Below are 15,415 nucleotides of genomic sequence, written 5' to 3' on the forward strand. Positions count from 1 at the left end.
ATCTTCAACTAGATCACGTTGTTCAGAGCCCCATCCAGTCTGAACTGGGATGGTTCCAACGAAGGGGAATCTACCACCTCTCTGGGTAATCTGGGCCACTGTTTCACCACCATCAGCATAAACAACTTATTCCTTAGATCTAGTGTAAACCTCTCCTCTTTTAGTTTAAAACCATCACCCCTTGTCCTGTCAGGCTCTGCTAAAAAGTCTGTCTCCATCTTTCTTCAGGTTCTTGTAAGCAGTGAAGGGCCACAAGAAGGTCTCCCTGAAGCATTCTTTTCTCCAGGCTGAACAATTCCAATTCTCTCAGCTTGTTCTCACTGCACAGGGCTGCCAGTCCTCTGATCACCTTTGTGGCCCTCCACTGGACCTAATCAAACAGATCCATGTCTCTCCTGTGCTGAGGACCCCACAGCTATAGGTGGAGTCTCACCAGACCAGAGCAGAGGGGCCTCAACCTGCAGCTTTGGATGCAGCCCATAACGTGGTTGGTTTCTGGACTCTGAGCACACATTGCCAGTTCATGTCCAGCTTTTCACTTGGCAACACCTCCAAGTCCTTCCCCACAGGGCTGCTCTCCATCTCTTCATCCCCTACCCTGGACACCAAGGATTGTCCCAAACCTCAGGAGGTTCACGTAAGCCCACTTCTTCAGCTTGTCCAGGTCCCTCAGGATGACATCCCATCCCTCAGTCATGTCGATCACACTGCTCAGCTTGGGGTCATCTGCCAACATGCCGAGGGTGCACTGGATCCTGCTCTCTGTGTCACTGATGAAGATACTAAACCACATCCAAGATGCCCGAATTCACATCAGCCAAATGAAGCCCTTTCCTGAGAGCTTAGGTAAAGAGTAACTCAAATGTAAGCTCTGAAAATCATTGGAGTGACAAATGTCACCTCCTGATAAAAGGAAAGCCCCTTCCCCAATAAACACTGTATAAGGTATATAATGTAATGTAAAAACTACAGCACATGTTAATGACAGTGATCAGAATATTAACAGCAATAGCAGCACACCAGCAGCAGACTCACCCCAAAAGGCACTTTCCTGTCTATTTCCTCTCAGAGCAGTGCTGGCAAGTAGCTGTTAGGACTTAATTTTACTTTTTATTAGTTTTTACAAGCCAGATATGCTAAAAGGTTCCTCCAGCCATTTAAACTGCAGTTGTCAGCAGGAGTGAAGGACATTGTGGGATACATTTTATTCCAGCTCCTTTTATTGCTTGGCTCCTTGGAGAGACTCAAGCAGCTTAAGGATTTCAGAGATACTGTCACAACAATATCTGGCCCTTAGTAAGCTGCCATTTCAAACCCCAACAAATCCCAGCCTTCAAAGAACTGTCTGGACCAGCAGAAGCTGATCAAGAGTCAACAACCGCAGATTGCTTCCAAATTGCTCCCTGGCAGGGACAGGCACTTTGTGCCATGTTATCCTTACTTGACAGACTAGGAGGTGGCTCTGCATAGGTGGCAAATGCTGAGTTTTGCAGCTCTGCCAAAACACGTGCACAGACCCACACCCGTGTCATGACTCTCACCACTGCTGGTGACATAGCAGGTAACATGATGCTTCATGGCCCTTGGGCTAACATCAAGTGTGGTAGCGTGTGGTGAGCTCTCCATGGGACAGAGAGCCATCTCGACAGACTGACAACACACACTGTAATCAGGCATTGAAGGAGACCTTGTGCTAATCATTTGCTTCTAAATAAGCCTCTCATCTATCCATACAAAAATAAGCTCCTCTGTTGTGATTGAAATGTGGCTCACCAAGGTGCTGCCGGCACACATGAAGGAGCCAGCAGAAGGACGCTGGGCTGGTTGCCTCCTCCAGACCCGATCCCAGGAGGTGGAGAGGAGACATCATATATCCCCAGAGTATGTGCTTTACTCTGCCCAGTCCTGCCCATCAGCTATGAACAGGTTGGGCAAGCAAGACCTCTTCCCTGCTGTGCCAGCCCCTGAAGAGGATAAGCAGAGGCCTGGAGTGCAATGTGGCTGGCACAAACCCAACCCAGGAAAGCCTCTAAAGCGTTAGCCTAAGGAGAAATGTTTTGAAGATTGCCATGGCAGCAGGCGCCTGCTTTCTGTTCAAGCACCACCCCAGGGCTCTGCTGGACTCTTCTCTACAGACGATCAAAAGGAGATTTAATTTGCATCAGCTGTTCCTTGAACTCACACTCACAGACCAACACAACAGCTTCTCCCCACTAGATCAAGCTGGTAAGAGATGCTGGTCTTCATCCTCATCTCCCTGTCCCAAACCCTCTGGGACTGAAGAACGTCTACTGGCTGCCTGCCTGGCAAAGGACTCGATCCCAGATCTGATTATGAAAACTACTCCGGAAAAAGGGAGTGGGAGGTTGCTTTGCAGGAGGGCAGAACAGACAGGGGCATTCTTGGTCCAAGTAGTGCCTTACGTTGAGTACCAGAATGGTTTGGGTCGGGAGGGACCTTAAAGATCATCTAGTTCCAAGACCCCTGCCATTGGCAAATCATGTGACTGAATTCATGCCCTGCTTCCCCATCACAGCCACGAGCTTTCCTGGGGTCTGAGGCTGTGCTAGGAGAGGTCCACACTTGTCAAAGCAAGAGGTAAAGATAATCTTGTGCCAGCCAACCACATCTTAAAGCCTGTGAAGCCGAGCAGAGCTTCCTTTGAAAAGTGTGATCTGTTAAAGCAGGGCAATGGCTCTCGTAGCTGGACTGTAAGATTTTGAAGTTTGAGAGCTTTTCTTTTTAATTGAAAAGAAGTTTTTCAGGTCACCTTTGATGCAAAGAGTCATCTAAAAGGAAGTAGCTGTCAGATGGTCTCTCAGCAAGTGAGTATCTGTTCCCTGGGCATAGACTCAGAGCCTCCTGAACTCCCTATGCCACCTGCATGTTACATGTTTGTAATCCAAGCCCCACGGACACTTCTTTGATGTGTTACCATTTGCTGAGCTGGAGCTCCCAGAGGTCTCCGAGATCACAGGAACATGTGTGGCACAATGTGCTCAGTGGATAAGGACTCCTCCATCCAATGAAACAGAAGTTAGGCTTTTGTCTTTTTTAAACAACATTTAATTTGCCTTTTTTTTCCCTCATGTCACTCCTCAGTTATTGTGCTAAGCAAAGAGGGCTGCACTTGGCAGAGATGGAGCAGAATGGCTCACCCACTGCAGAGACAGCACTTATCAACATCTGCTGCTCAGCTCACCATCAGCCTTTCACTGCACACCTCATTGCTGCTGTTCACTGGAGAAAGGCAAGTGGCAGATGTCTGTTGCAGAGTCTCCATGAGTATTGTGTAGGTAAGAAGCACTTCAAAAAGTTAAAAAGAAGCTTTGTCCTAAGCAACCACAACAAGCCACAGAGCTTAGCACAAAGAGCTGGAGATGAGGGAACTCCAGCATGAAGACTACTGTACTACATAAGGATCAAACCTGTCCTTAGGTCTCAACAGAGATCTGCGACATTACAAGAAAAATGTTAATATAGTACTGTGGACAACATCTTTGGGATGCTGGGTTGGAAGAAGGCAGCAAGAAAGGTCAAGGGGGATGATTTTGCCTCTCTGCTCCACTCTGGTGAGACCCCTACCTACAGTGTTGTGTCCAGCACTGGAGTCCTCAGTGCAACAGACATGGAGCTGCTGGAGCAGGTCTAGAGGAGGCCACAGATATGATCCAAGGGTTGGAACCCCTCTGCTGTGAGGACAGGCTGAGAGAGTTGGGGTTGTTCAGCCTGGAGGACAGAAGGCTCTATGGAGACCTTTTTATGGCCTTTCAGTACTAAAAGGGACCTATAAAAAAAGATGGGGACAGGCTTTTTAGCAGGGCCTGTTGTGACAGGACAAGGGGTGATGGTTTTAAGCTAAAAGAGGGGAGATTTAGACTGGATCCAATGAAGAAATTGTTTATGACGAGGGTGGTGACACACTGGCCCAGGCTGCCCAGGGAGGTGGTAGGTGCCCCATCCCCAGAACCATTCCAGGTCAGGTTGAATGAGGCTCTGAACACCCTATCTAGTTGAGGATGTCCCTGCTGACCACACAGGGATTGGACTAGGGAAAGGGCCTTTCCAATTCAAACCGTTCTGTGAATCTACCATTCTATGAAGAGGGGCCAAAGGCAGAGGGGGGCATGGCTGGTGCAGGACAGCAGCAATGGACAGATACCTCAGAGGGCTCTTCTCATTCTGGGGAATCCAGTCCTGTTCCTAAACACATGGTGTCCTCCTGGCCTCGCTAGCTTGCTGCTCCAACGTAAGTAAATAAGATCTACATCCTTCTGGAAATTAAAACCAGCATCTGGGATACGTACAGAGACAAGCTCTCCTTCTCCCCAGCAGCCAACAAGGATGGAGAATATGCAGCACCAGGTGGCCTGGAGCAATCCACTTTAGAGGGGGCTGAGGAAGACTGAGACTGAAACACCCATCACTAAATGGCATCTTGGGATATTTAACTACCTTAGTTTTCTTTTTCTGATCTACTCTCTTCAGTATCCAAATAAATGTGTCCATTTTCTTTTCCTTATCAATGCTGTATCCACTGAAAAGCTTTTTGCAATTACCCCTCAGTCACAGAAACATCACAACCTGCTTTCATCTCACCCTTTCCTGACAATCATGCTTTCCTGTTTTCTCCTCTTTCAAGGCTCTCATCTGGGCTGGCTTTTCACTTCCCTCATCATTATTTTTCACATTGCCAGGCAGGCTACTGTGTATCTAAAATTCATTTTCAGTGTGGTTATTTAAGCTCATTCTCCTGTGCTCTGGTAGATAAATATTGCAACCCAATACAGAAATACGCTGGTAGAAATCATTCCCAGCATGCAATGCTCTACCCAATTCTGAGCAGAAGGCCAACCCTATCAAGACATGGGGCAGATTAAGCTCAGATCTGCAGTTCTGGAGGGCCACCCATCCGTGATGAAGGTACAGTAGGCTGCAACATGCTCTGCTCTATGCAAACACACTGGCATGTGTCCAAGTGTCTCTCTGCCAGAGCTGCTGAGCTGACCGTGGTTGGGATGGAAACATTAAGCAAGGCCAGGCAGACAGCATTTCTGGCAGCTCCATACCTGTGGCACCCAGTACTGTTAAGAAGATGCCAAAGTTCAGCAGAAGTTTGGACAAAGCACAACATTAAATGGAGCTCTTTGATATTTAAGAGCAGAAAGTTTCCCAGCCGGCGACATGTCACATAAAACTGGCAACATCACCATCTGGGCCCATTAACTGCACTTGCTCTATAGCATTTGCTGTCTGAATTGTTTATGCCTCGTTTGAGCACAGAGCCTACCCAGCATATTAATACTCTGGAAAAGAACACGTAAAGCAGAGCTGGAAATGAGGGGCTGTTTAGGATGCCTGTTGTTATGCCAGAGTTACAGTGCAGGCTGCAGTGGGCTAAAGCAGAAGGGGACTAGAGGGGATAAAAAAGCACAGATGAAAGCCCCAGAGAGCCCCTGTCTAGCTTCCAGTTCAGCAAACGAAATCATACAAGCAGTGAAATTAAAACCTGTTATTGCAGAGAGAAAGACAAGGATTTTGTTATCTCACTGCAGGAAAGGAATTTTAAAAGGGATAAACCATTAGTCTCTTCTGGAAACTCCAACAAAACCAACTGATTTCCCAGAAACAAACTGGGAAATTATCTCCCTCCCCATTCCCCCAGGAGTCAAGTCAAACCCTGCTTGCAAAGGATTAGTTTCTACTGCCTCTTCCTTACCCCCGACTTGAAAGTCTGGGTTCAGAATCACAGTTCAAAGTCAGATAGGTTAGAGATGCCCTAAAAGCCTCAGCTGAGCCACTGAAAGGGACTGAAGCACATCATTTACCTTACAGCTGACGAGGAGCTTGCTCCAATGATTATTGTGGTCTGCATCTATCTTTTAACATCACTTTCCAAACAGCTGGTACTTCTCACACTCCTGTCCAGTAGACTTGGCAGCACCCAGCACCCTCTTCCCATAATAAAGAGGAATGTTTTGTTCTCACTCTTGACCTAACAAACAGTAAATTCAAGTCCAGATAGATGTTTTCTCCCCACTCCTGGTACTGCCCCACTGTTCCTTCTGCATATTCTCTAGCTTTTCCCATGTCTATTTTAGAACACAGGTATCAGAGTTAAATAAGCTATTCCACCAGTGTTTTCATAAAGGCAGATTTGGAAAAAAACAACAACATCCTTTTTTCCTATTTCCCAGCTCACATGTCTGTAGATGGCATGAACACTTCTCACTGCACTACCACTCTGGGAACTCAAGTAGCCTTGGCTGCTCAGTACAGCAAGTACCTTCTCACAGCAACCGCTTCTGCAGGGCAGAGCCCTCTTTCTCAGGCATGGCCCACGCTGCTCACTCCTCCACATGCAACTTTATGGTGGGTCATTTCACACATGATTTGTGGGACTGCAGTTTACTGTGGATGACTCTAAGTCATTTACCATATTCTCATAATGATTTCTCAGCAGCAACTCTGTACTTGATGACAATGGCAACAGCAAAGATTCAGCTCTTCCAAAGAGCTCCCATGATCACATTTACAGTGCTACAGCTTTATCGCAGCCTTTACATGACTTTCATTCCCTGCACTGATGAAAAATGAGCAGATAGGGGCTTACACTACCTTCATGACAGGTTTGACACCATCTAGTCTCACACAAAACTGAATTTGTTCAGAGCAGCAGCCTTTCATCATGAGCTCACAGACAACCCACTCCTACCTATAAGCACAAGATACTTACACCCCATTTCCTTTTGGCTATGGGCAAGAAAAAAATCAGTTAAGCAAGAGAAGTCAGCCTTACAAAATAGATCTGCTTACCTACTCTCTGTCAAATCAAGTAACTTGAAAAACTGGCAAATCTATGTCTTTGCCCAGGAATTAAGACTAATAGATCTTTCAATGACTCTCACAATCTTCTCTTCCCATCCAGTGTGGGCCTTTGTCACCACAGGAACTGTGCTCGGTGCTACCAGTAACGATGCCTGACGTGCAACTTTAACATGTGCAAAAGCTTCATTAAAAGGCCATAAAAGTCCAGGAAAGGGTTGTCAAACTCTGGACCAAGATGCCCAGGGAAGTGGTGGAGTCACCATCCCTGAGGGGATTTTTACAGCAACTGCAAAAGTGTTATCTAGGCCACACCTTGAGTACTGTGTCCAGTTCTGGGCCCCTCAGTTTAGGAAGGATGTTGACTTGCTGGAACGAGTCCAGAGAAGGGCAACAAAGTTGGTGAGGGGTTTGGAACACAAGCCCTATGAGGAGAGATTGAGGGAGCTGGGGCTGCTTAGCCTGGAGAAGAGGAGACTCAGGGGTGACCTTATTGCTCTCTACAACTACCTGAAGGGAGGTTGTAGACAGGTGGGGGTTGGTCTCTTCTCCCAGGCAACCAGCACCAGAACAAAAGGACACAGTCTCAGGCTGTGCCAGGGGAGGTTTAGGTTGGATGTTAGGAAGAAGTTCTACACAGAGAGAGTGACTGCCCATTGGAATGGGCTGCCTGGGAAGGTGGTGGAGTCACAGTCATTGGAGGTGTTCAGGAGGAGACTTGATGGGGTGCTTGGTGCCATGGTTTAGTTGATTAGGTGGGTTGGATTAGTTGATAGGTTGGACATGATGATCCTGAAGGTCTCTTCCAACCTGGCTTATTCTATTCTATCTTTGAGGTCTTTTCCAACCTTATAATTCTATGAAATCCTGGTGTACCCTGGTGTTACACTTTGTCAGTGAGATAATAGCAAAGTGGCAGCAGTAGATAGGTATCAGGCTGAAGCACTGTTAGCCCACAGCCAACACCTGATACATGGCATCCACCCTTCCACAGTGAGGCAGCAGTGTGGGTATGCACACGCACAAGTTTCAAAGTTCTGAGGACATCTCATTTTCAAGAAAAACTGGACAGCAGTTTTGCAGTCACTAAGCTGCTTGTGCTTAGCAAGTGCTGCAAAAATCCTCAATGCCTTCAAATTCTTCACCATTAACACATGCTCCGCATTAATCTCCCCCAAAGGATCCATACTGGAAATTTAGGTCTGACCCTGTATTAAAACTCAGGGCAGCTACCTATTTGAACATGTCATGGAGCTTAAATACATGAACATGATCTGCTAGAGGGTAGAGAGGCTCTGCAGAGGGACCTCGACAGGCTGGACAGATGAGCAGAGTCCAACGGCATGAGATTGAACACATCCAAGTGCCGGGTTCTGCACATTGGCCACAACAACCCCATGCAGAGCTACAGGCTGGGGTCAGAGTGGCTGGAGAGCAGCCAGGCAGAGAGGGACCTGAGGGTGCTGGTCGATGGTAGACTGAACATGAGCCTGCAGTGTGCCCAGGCAGCCAAGAGGGCCAATGGCATCCTGGCCTGCATCAGGAACAGTGTGGCCAGCAGAAGCAGGGAGGTCTTTCTGCCCCTGTACACTGCACTGGTTAGGCCGCACCTCGAGTACTGTGTCCAGTTCTGGGCCCCTCAGTTTAGGAAGGATGTTGACTTGCTGGAACGAGTCCAGAGAAGGGCAACAAAGTTGGTGAGGGGTTTGGAATACAAGCCCTACAAGGAGAGGCTGAGGGAGATGGGATTGCTTAGCCTGGAGAAGAGGAGACTCAGGGGTGACCTTATTGCTCTCTACAACTACCTGAAGGGAGGTTGTAGACAGACGGATGTTGTTCTCTTCTCCCAGGCAACCAGTACCAGAACAAGAGGACACAGTCTCAGGCTGCGCCAGGGGAGGTTTAGGTTGGATGTTAGGAAAACGTTCTATACAGAGAGAGTGATTGCACATTGGAATGGGCTGCCTGGGGAGGAGACTTGATAGGGTGCTTGGTGCCATGGTTTAGTTGTTTAGGTGGGTTGGATTGGTTGATGGGTTGGACGCGATGATTCTGAAGGTCTCTTCCAACCTGATTTATTCTATGTACTCTATGTATTCTATGAAGCCGAGTGCCTTGGGAGGCTGAGGAGAATCGTTTTCTGCCACATTGGCAAGGACAAACTGGTTTTATGAGTGTGTGGTTTAGAGTCTGTTTTTTTCAACTTCAAACTAAAATAGTCCCCAGATGGAAGTTGTGTCATTCCAACGTCAACCTAAAGAGTATTTTCTTTTTTTGAAATTGAAAAACAGGCCAAACTTCAGAAAATTGGACTCCACAGAAAAGCTGACAGTGCCTTGTGTTACTCAGAGAGGACTCAGGCATGGTGGGGAAAAAAAAAAGCAAGCCTTTAAGATTTTTTTTGTATCAAAGATTCAAGCAGTAAGGAAACAGTTTTGAAACGGTGGCAGCAAAGTTTGCTCTTAATTCCACAATGTGTGCATCAGACTGTGGAAAATTTCTTTACAAAGCTCCAGGCATCCACACAGGCAGCTGGAGTGGGAAAAGGATTCCCTTGCCCACAGTGTGCTTATCCACTGCCTCAAATGAGCTTTCCTTCTGCAAATCGATATTTTTGAGTGTCCCACACAACTATGACATGGCTCCAATATTCTTCCCAGCTCACAGCACCTTAATAATTAACAACCTCTAAAGCTTGAATTTAGGTTTTAATGTGCATCAGCAATGTCTAATGCAGAAGACAGTCCAGCTCATCTCTTATTCTGGTGCTGGGTAGGTGATGCAGAGCTGTGTGCTCCTGCTAAGCGAACAAATACTTGCAAAAGCGGAGAACAGGAGAAGGAAGATCCAGGAGATGAAAGCAGGGGTCTTGAAACTGTACTTCTGCTAGCATGTGAGGCTCAATAAGGCCAAGGGCCAAGTCCTGCACTTGGGTCACTCCATGCAATGCTCCAGGCCTGGGGAAAAATGGTTGATAAGCTGCCTGGCAGAAAAGGGCCTGTGGGTGTTGGTCGAGAGAGGCTGATGAGGAGCCAGAAGTGTGCTCAGGTGGCCAAGAAAGCAAATAGCATCCTGGCCTGGATCTGCCAGGCCAGCAGGTCTAGGGAGGGGACTCAGCACTGGTGAGGCTGCATCTCAAGTACTGGGTTCAGAGGCTTCTGGCTCCTACCCTAGCTCACTGACTTTCCTCACCCACTATTCAGCAGTCCTTTCTTTTCCACATCCTCATGCCAACACCAAGTTCCAGCCCATGTTAACAATTGCTGCTGGGCACAGAGATCCTGTTACAGCAGATTACTGAAATGTTGCCTGTGCTTTGCAGTTTGGAGAGGATCATGAGTATCATGTTATGCCACAGCTCATCCAAGCTCACCACATTGTCAGTGATCATTAGGAAAGCTTTCATTCTGCCTGATGAAGAACAAAACCACTTTGGCTGAACCAGAGAGGTGGGACAGAAGAGAATAGCTTTGGTTATGAAAGGATCTCATAACTGGGTAGAAATTGTGCTGTCAACACAACATGCTGGCAGAAGTTCACAGAATCACAGCACGGCAGGGGTTGGAAGGGACCTCAGGAGATTATCTAGTCTAATCTTTCTGATAAAGCAGGGTCACCCACAGCAGGTTGCCCAGGATTTCAGTGTCCAGGCAGGTCTGGAATCTCTCCAAAGGAGGAGACTAAACAGCCTCTCTGGGCAGCCCGGTCCAGTGCTGTCAACCACACTGGAAAGATGTTTTTCCTCATCTTCAGACAGAACCTTCTGGGTTCTAGTTTGTGTCTATTCTGCCTTATCCTGTCACAGGACACCACTGAAAATAGTCTGGTTCCATCCTCTAGACCCCTGCCCCTCAGTTATTGAGAAACACTGATAAGATTCCAGGGCCATGAGCCTAAGCAGGCAATCAGAAACCCCTCAATGGCCACAAGTTTTGCAGCAGACCCCTCCCAGCACTGTGTTCAGGCCACTCTTGCCTTTGTACTACAGGGTGTAAGTGGTGCTTTTCCTTCTGCAAAAAAACCACTTGGGGATCTAAACCAGAGCTAACTTACTAGAGAAGCCACATCTCAGTCACAGCAGGATGCTCTCCCCGGAGCCAGGCTGAAACACAGACACCTTCAAGCCTGGACTTTACCCCTCCACATCACCAAAGCCACTCTTTGCTTAAACACGCTCTTTAAACACCAACCTCATGTGAAGTTCCACCAGCAACCACAACAGAAAGTGCAGGTTTCCATATCCATTTCTGCTCACTGCAAACGCCAGGACACAGCAAGACCAGAATAATAATGCCCATTACAGATATTTAATGCAGTAATTAACATAATGAACCTCCATCTCTTTCAGATAAGTAATCTCAGAGCAATTGAGTTAAAGGTGATCTGGCTGAAGCACACAAGAATACTAAACACTGATTACATGGATGGAACTGGGAAAGATTTCTACATAGTTCCTCAAAAAAACACCTCCCAGCTCCCCTCTGCCTCCACACCCACACAAAAGGAGGACCCATGGTATTTATTATCTGTTATTTTGATAGCACACAGAGGGAATAGTGCTGGAAGCTTTTTATAAAAGAGATACTGAGCCAAACCAAGCCCTGTAGCAGATGATTTGGAGGCAGGAGGGTAGTAAAGTAGTCTTGCAGCAAACAAGGAAAAGAATAAGCAGCAAGTCATTACTTCTCTATTCTGATGCATCAGAGGAAATATCCTCAAGTTGCATGAGGGGAGGATTGTATTGGATTACTGGAGAAGTTTCTTACCTAAAATGGTTGTCAAACCACAGAGTAGGCTGCCCAGGGAAGTGCTGGAGTCACCACATTGGAAGGATTGAAAAACTGTGTAGATGCGGTGTTGAGAGGCATGGTTTAGCAGAGGACTTGGCAGTGCTGGGTTAATACTTGGATCTTGGATGACCTTAATGATTCTGTGATAGAGAAGTGGAACAGATCCATATCTCTTGAAAGAATACCCAAAGTGACATGTGCTGAGTGCTCCACACTGTGCCCTCTGCAAAAAGTAGCCAAAGAGGCTATGAAGGATGCAAATTGTATGTATTTGGGACACTTCAAATCAATGTTGGGGGGGTGTGGGAAGAATAGAATAGAATAGAATAGAATAGAATAGAATAGAATAGAATAGAATAGAATAGAATAGAATAGAATAGAATAGAATAGAATAGAAGTGGAGTGGAGTGGAGTGGAGTGGAGTGGAGTGGAGTGGAGTGGAGTGGAGTGGAGTGGAGTGGAGTGGAGTGGAGTGGAGTGGAGTGGAGTGGAGTGGAGTGGAGTGGAGTGGAGTGGAGTGGAGTGGAGTGGAGTGGAGTGGAGTGGAGTGGAGTGGAGTGGAGTGGAGTAGATTAGAATAGAATAGAATAGAATAGACCAGGTTGGAAGAGAACTTTGAGATCATCAAGTCCAATCTATCATCCAACACCATCTAATCAACTAAACCATGGCAGCAAGTGCCACATCCAATCCTTTTTTGAACACCTCCAGAGATGGTGACTCCACCACCTCCCTGGGCAGCCCATTCCAATGGTCAATCACTCTTTCTATGAAGAACTTATTTCTAACACCCAGCCTAAACCTCCCCTGGCACAGCTTGAGACTGTGTCCTCTTGTTCTGGTGCTGGTTGCCTGGGAGAAGAGACCAACCCCCACCTGCCTACAACCTCCCTTCAGGGAGCTGTAGACAGCAATAAGGTCTCCCCTGAGCCTCCTCTTCTGCAGGCTAAGCAACCCCAGCTCCCTCAGCCTCTCCTCATAGGGCTGTGCTCCAAACCCCTCCCCAGCTTTGTTGCCCTTCTCTGGACACATTCCACCAATTAAAAATCTTTCCTAAACTGAGGGGCCCAGAACTGAAGACAAGACTCAAGGTGTGGCCTAACCAGTGCAGTGTACAGGGGCAGAATGACCTCCCTGCTCCTGCTGGCCACACTGTTCCTAATTCAGGCCAGGATGCCATTGGCCTTCTTGGCCACCTGAGCACACTGCTGGCTCATGTTCAGCCTACTACCTACCAGTATCCCCAGGTCCCTCTCTGCCTGGCTGCTCTCCAGCCACTCTGACCCCAGCCTGCAGCACTGCATGGGGTTGTTGTGGCCAATGTGTAGAACTTGGCACTTAGATGTGTTAAATCTCATGCCATTGGGGAAGGTGACACTAACACTCAGGACATTACATAGTAGGGAAGGGAGCTATTTATTACTTCCCCTGGACATAAATTTCTCTGCCACACTGATTACAAGATCATTAATACTTTGTGGGGTGAACATGAGAAGTCACCAGGGATGTGGGGTAAAAGACCACCACACTGACGAGGCCAGTGGACTCCACAGTGGCCCTTCTCTGTTCATTCAGCATAACCTTCATCTTTCTAGCCAGACACGCAGCCCACAATATCCACAACTGCCTGGTCCAAGTCTTTACTGTGGGAAGGAGGAGTTCAGGGTGGTGGAGCTCAGACTGCCCATGTGGGAACAGGCTGGTAAGGTCCCAGCACAGCCCCTGAGGGTTTCCTGATTTTCAAACTGCAGAAACAGTTGAATTTTTCTTTTGCCTTTTCTTAGGAATGAAGCAAACACGTCAGCACAGTGAATGCAGATGGCATGAGAGGGAAGTAAAAATAGCCAGAAAATTAAATCAGGACACACTGAACCTGTCTCCTTGGCCACCATTCTTCATTTGGGAGGAATATTTCCTGTTTCCAACTCCACCACTATCCTTACTCCATTTCTCATCCAGTTCCTTGGTCCTCTCCCAGGAGAGAAGCACTCCAGGGAGCTCCAGTAGATACACTAGGATTCCTTCCTCTACTTCTTTGTGTAGAGTTAGACCAAAATGCCCACCTTCACTGCCCCAACTCTCCACTCATGCCCCTTGTGCCCACAGCACCAAACTGGATGCTTTGGAGGTTCATCTCAGACGTCTCATGTACCACCCAGCAGCTGAACCCAACTGCTATGCTGAAAGCTTGCTATTCCCAACGCTGGCACCAACAGCAAGCCTTTGATGTGTGCATGCAAACTCTAGGTGCTAGAGGAAGAGACCCACAATATCCCCCAAAATGAGGTAGCCCACCAAAAACAAGCCAAAGGATATAAAAGATGCAAAATGCTAGTTGTGATGAACTCAGGCACTTGTAGGGCACAACCATGTCTCCTCTTGGGCAGAAAGGCTTGATCACATTTCATAACCACAAATCTCACAGTTCCTCAAATAACATGCACATAAAAAGTTTCGTAGTCTAAGACCACAGAACGGACAAAGTTATTCTATGCACTAAAGCTTTTGCCCTATTACTTCAAATCACATCAAAATCTAGCCCCCAATTCAGAAGAGGACAAGTACCAAGGGTTTTAAGCCCTGAAACTCAGGGAAGTGGTGGGGTCTCCATGCCTGGAGGGGTTGAAAAGCTGTGTAAATGCAGTGCTGAGGGACATGGTTTAGTGGTGGCTTGGGAGGGCTGGGTTAGGCACAATGATCTTAAAGGTCTTTTCCATCCTAAACAATTCTGTGGTGCACTTCAATGAACACTGAATGGACCTTTCCAGACAAGGTCACACCAGTACTGCCTGTTGACATCCATATTGGAGCGGTCAAACAACCTTGCACTGACAGCTAAGCCTTGTGTTTGTTACAAACTCAGTCATCACCCCTAAGTTGTCATGTTAAACATAGCAAGTGTGCTTTTTCCTGTTTCTTTTGCTAACAGAAAACCAGATTGAAATGGTCCCTTCTGCAAGCTGAGAGCTTCCACTATAACCAGCAGCACCAATTACCAAAACTCTGAGATTGCAAGGCAGTAATTAGGGAAATTAAGGCAAAGAGCTAAATGATCTGCCCAGGGCCACAGAAGGCAGGCAGTGATGGAGAAATAAGTAGTGTTTAGGAGTCTTGTTTACAGCACTGTTCCTGAAGCCCTGACAGAACACCCCTGAGGCCAATTCACTTGGGAGCTGCTGGGACAAAGCACTGGCATCTCAAAACCTGCCATGGGGTCACAAAGTCACCCTGAAGCCAAAATGAGTTTTCTCCCCACTCCCTCTTTGCCCACAAAGACAAGAGTTTTGCTGGCTGAGTGATTTCAAGCAAGATGAGCAGAGCTCGACTGAAAACAGAAAGAAAAAACAAACATAAGTCACTCACCCTCCAGTGCTTTGGGCTCAAAGAGCCAAAGGCTGCTGAAGGGATGCTTGCTTGGCTGGGCTGCCCGAGACACACCATATGATAGATGCTCCTCTGTGAGCAAGCAAAGCTACAGACAGCAGGGGAAAAAGAAAAGCTTCTCGTGTGCTGTGGCAGCAGAAGGCATTGCCAGGGATCTCAGGGCCTAGTTTGGGGAACCCAGCTGCTGTACAGAGGACAGTGAAGCTCTCCTGCTCACAGAGCTGCCTTGAGAAAGCACCACAGGGAGCAGAGCAGGATAAAGCTTACAGGACCAGGTTGCCCGTGACTCATGTACCCTGACACTTCCATTTCCCTGAAGACAGAAGCAACTAATTAATAGAGAGTCAAGGGATATAAGTGAGCTGCTAGATATTTTGGATTACTTTAATTACTTCAGTCCCAAAACTACAGCAACA

The 15,415-nt window shown here is 47.3% G+C and overlaps 1 protein-coding gene across 3 annotated transcripts in view; it reads right to left on the reverse strand.

Annotated features, from left to right (window-relative positions):
• The window catches only part of EXTL3 (exostosin like glycosyltransferase 3), a 179,865-nt gene that overhangs the window by 71,107 nt on the left and 93,343 nt on the right, over window positions 1-15,415 (reverse strand). The window lies entirely within an intron of this gene.

This window comes from Dryobates pubescens, chromosome 3 (assembly GCF_014839835.1).
Source record: "Dryobates pubescens isolate bDryPub1 chromosome 3, bDryPub1.pri, whole genome shotgun sequence".
Classification (NCBI taxonomy): Eukaryota; Metazoa; Chordata; class Aves; order Piciformes; family Picidae; genus Dryobates; species Dryobates pubescens.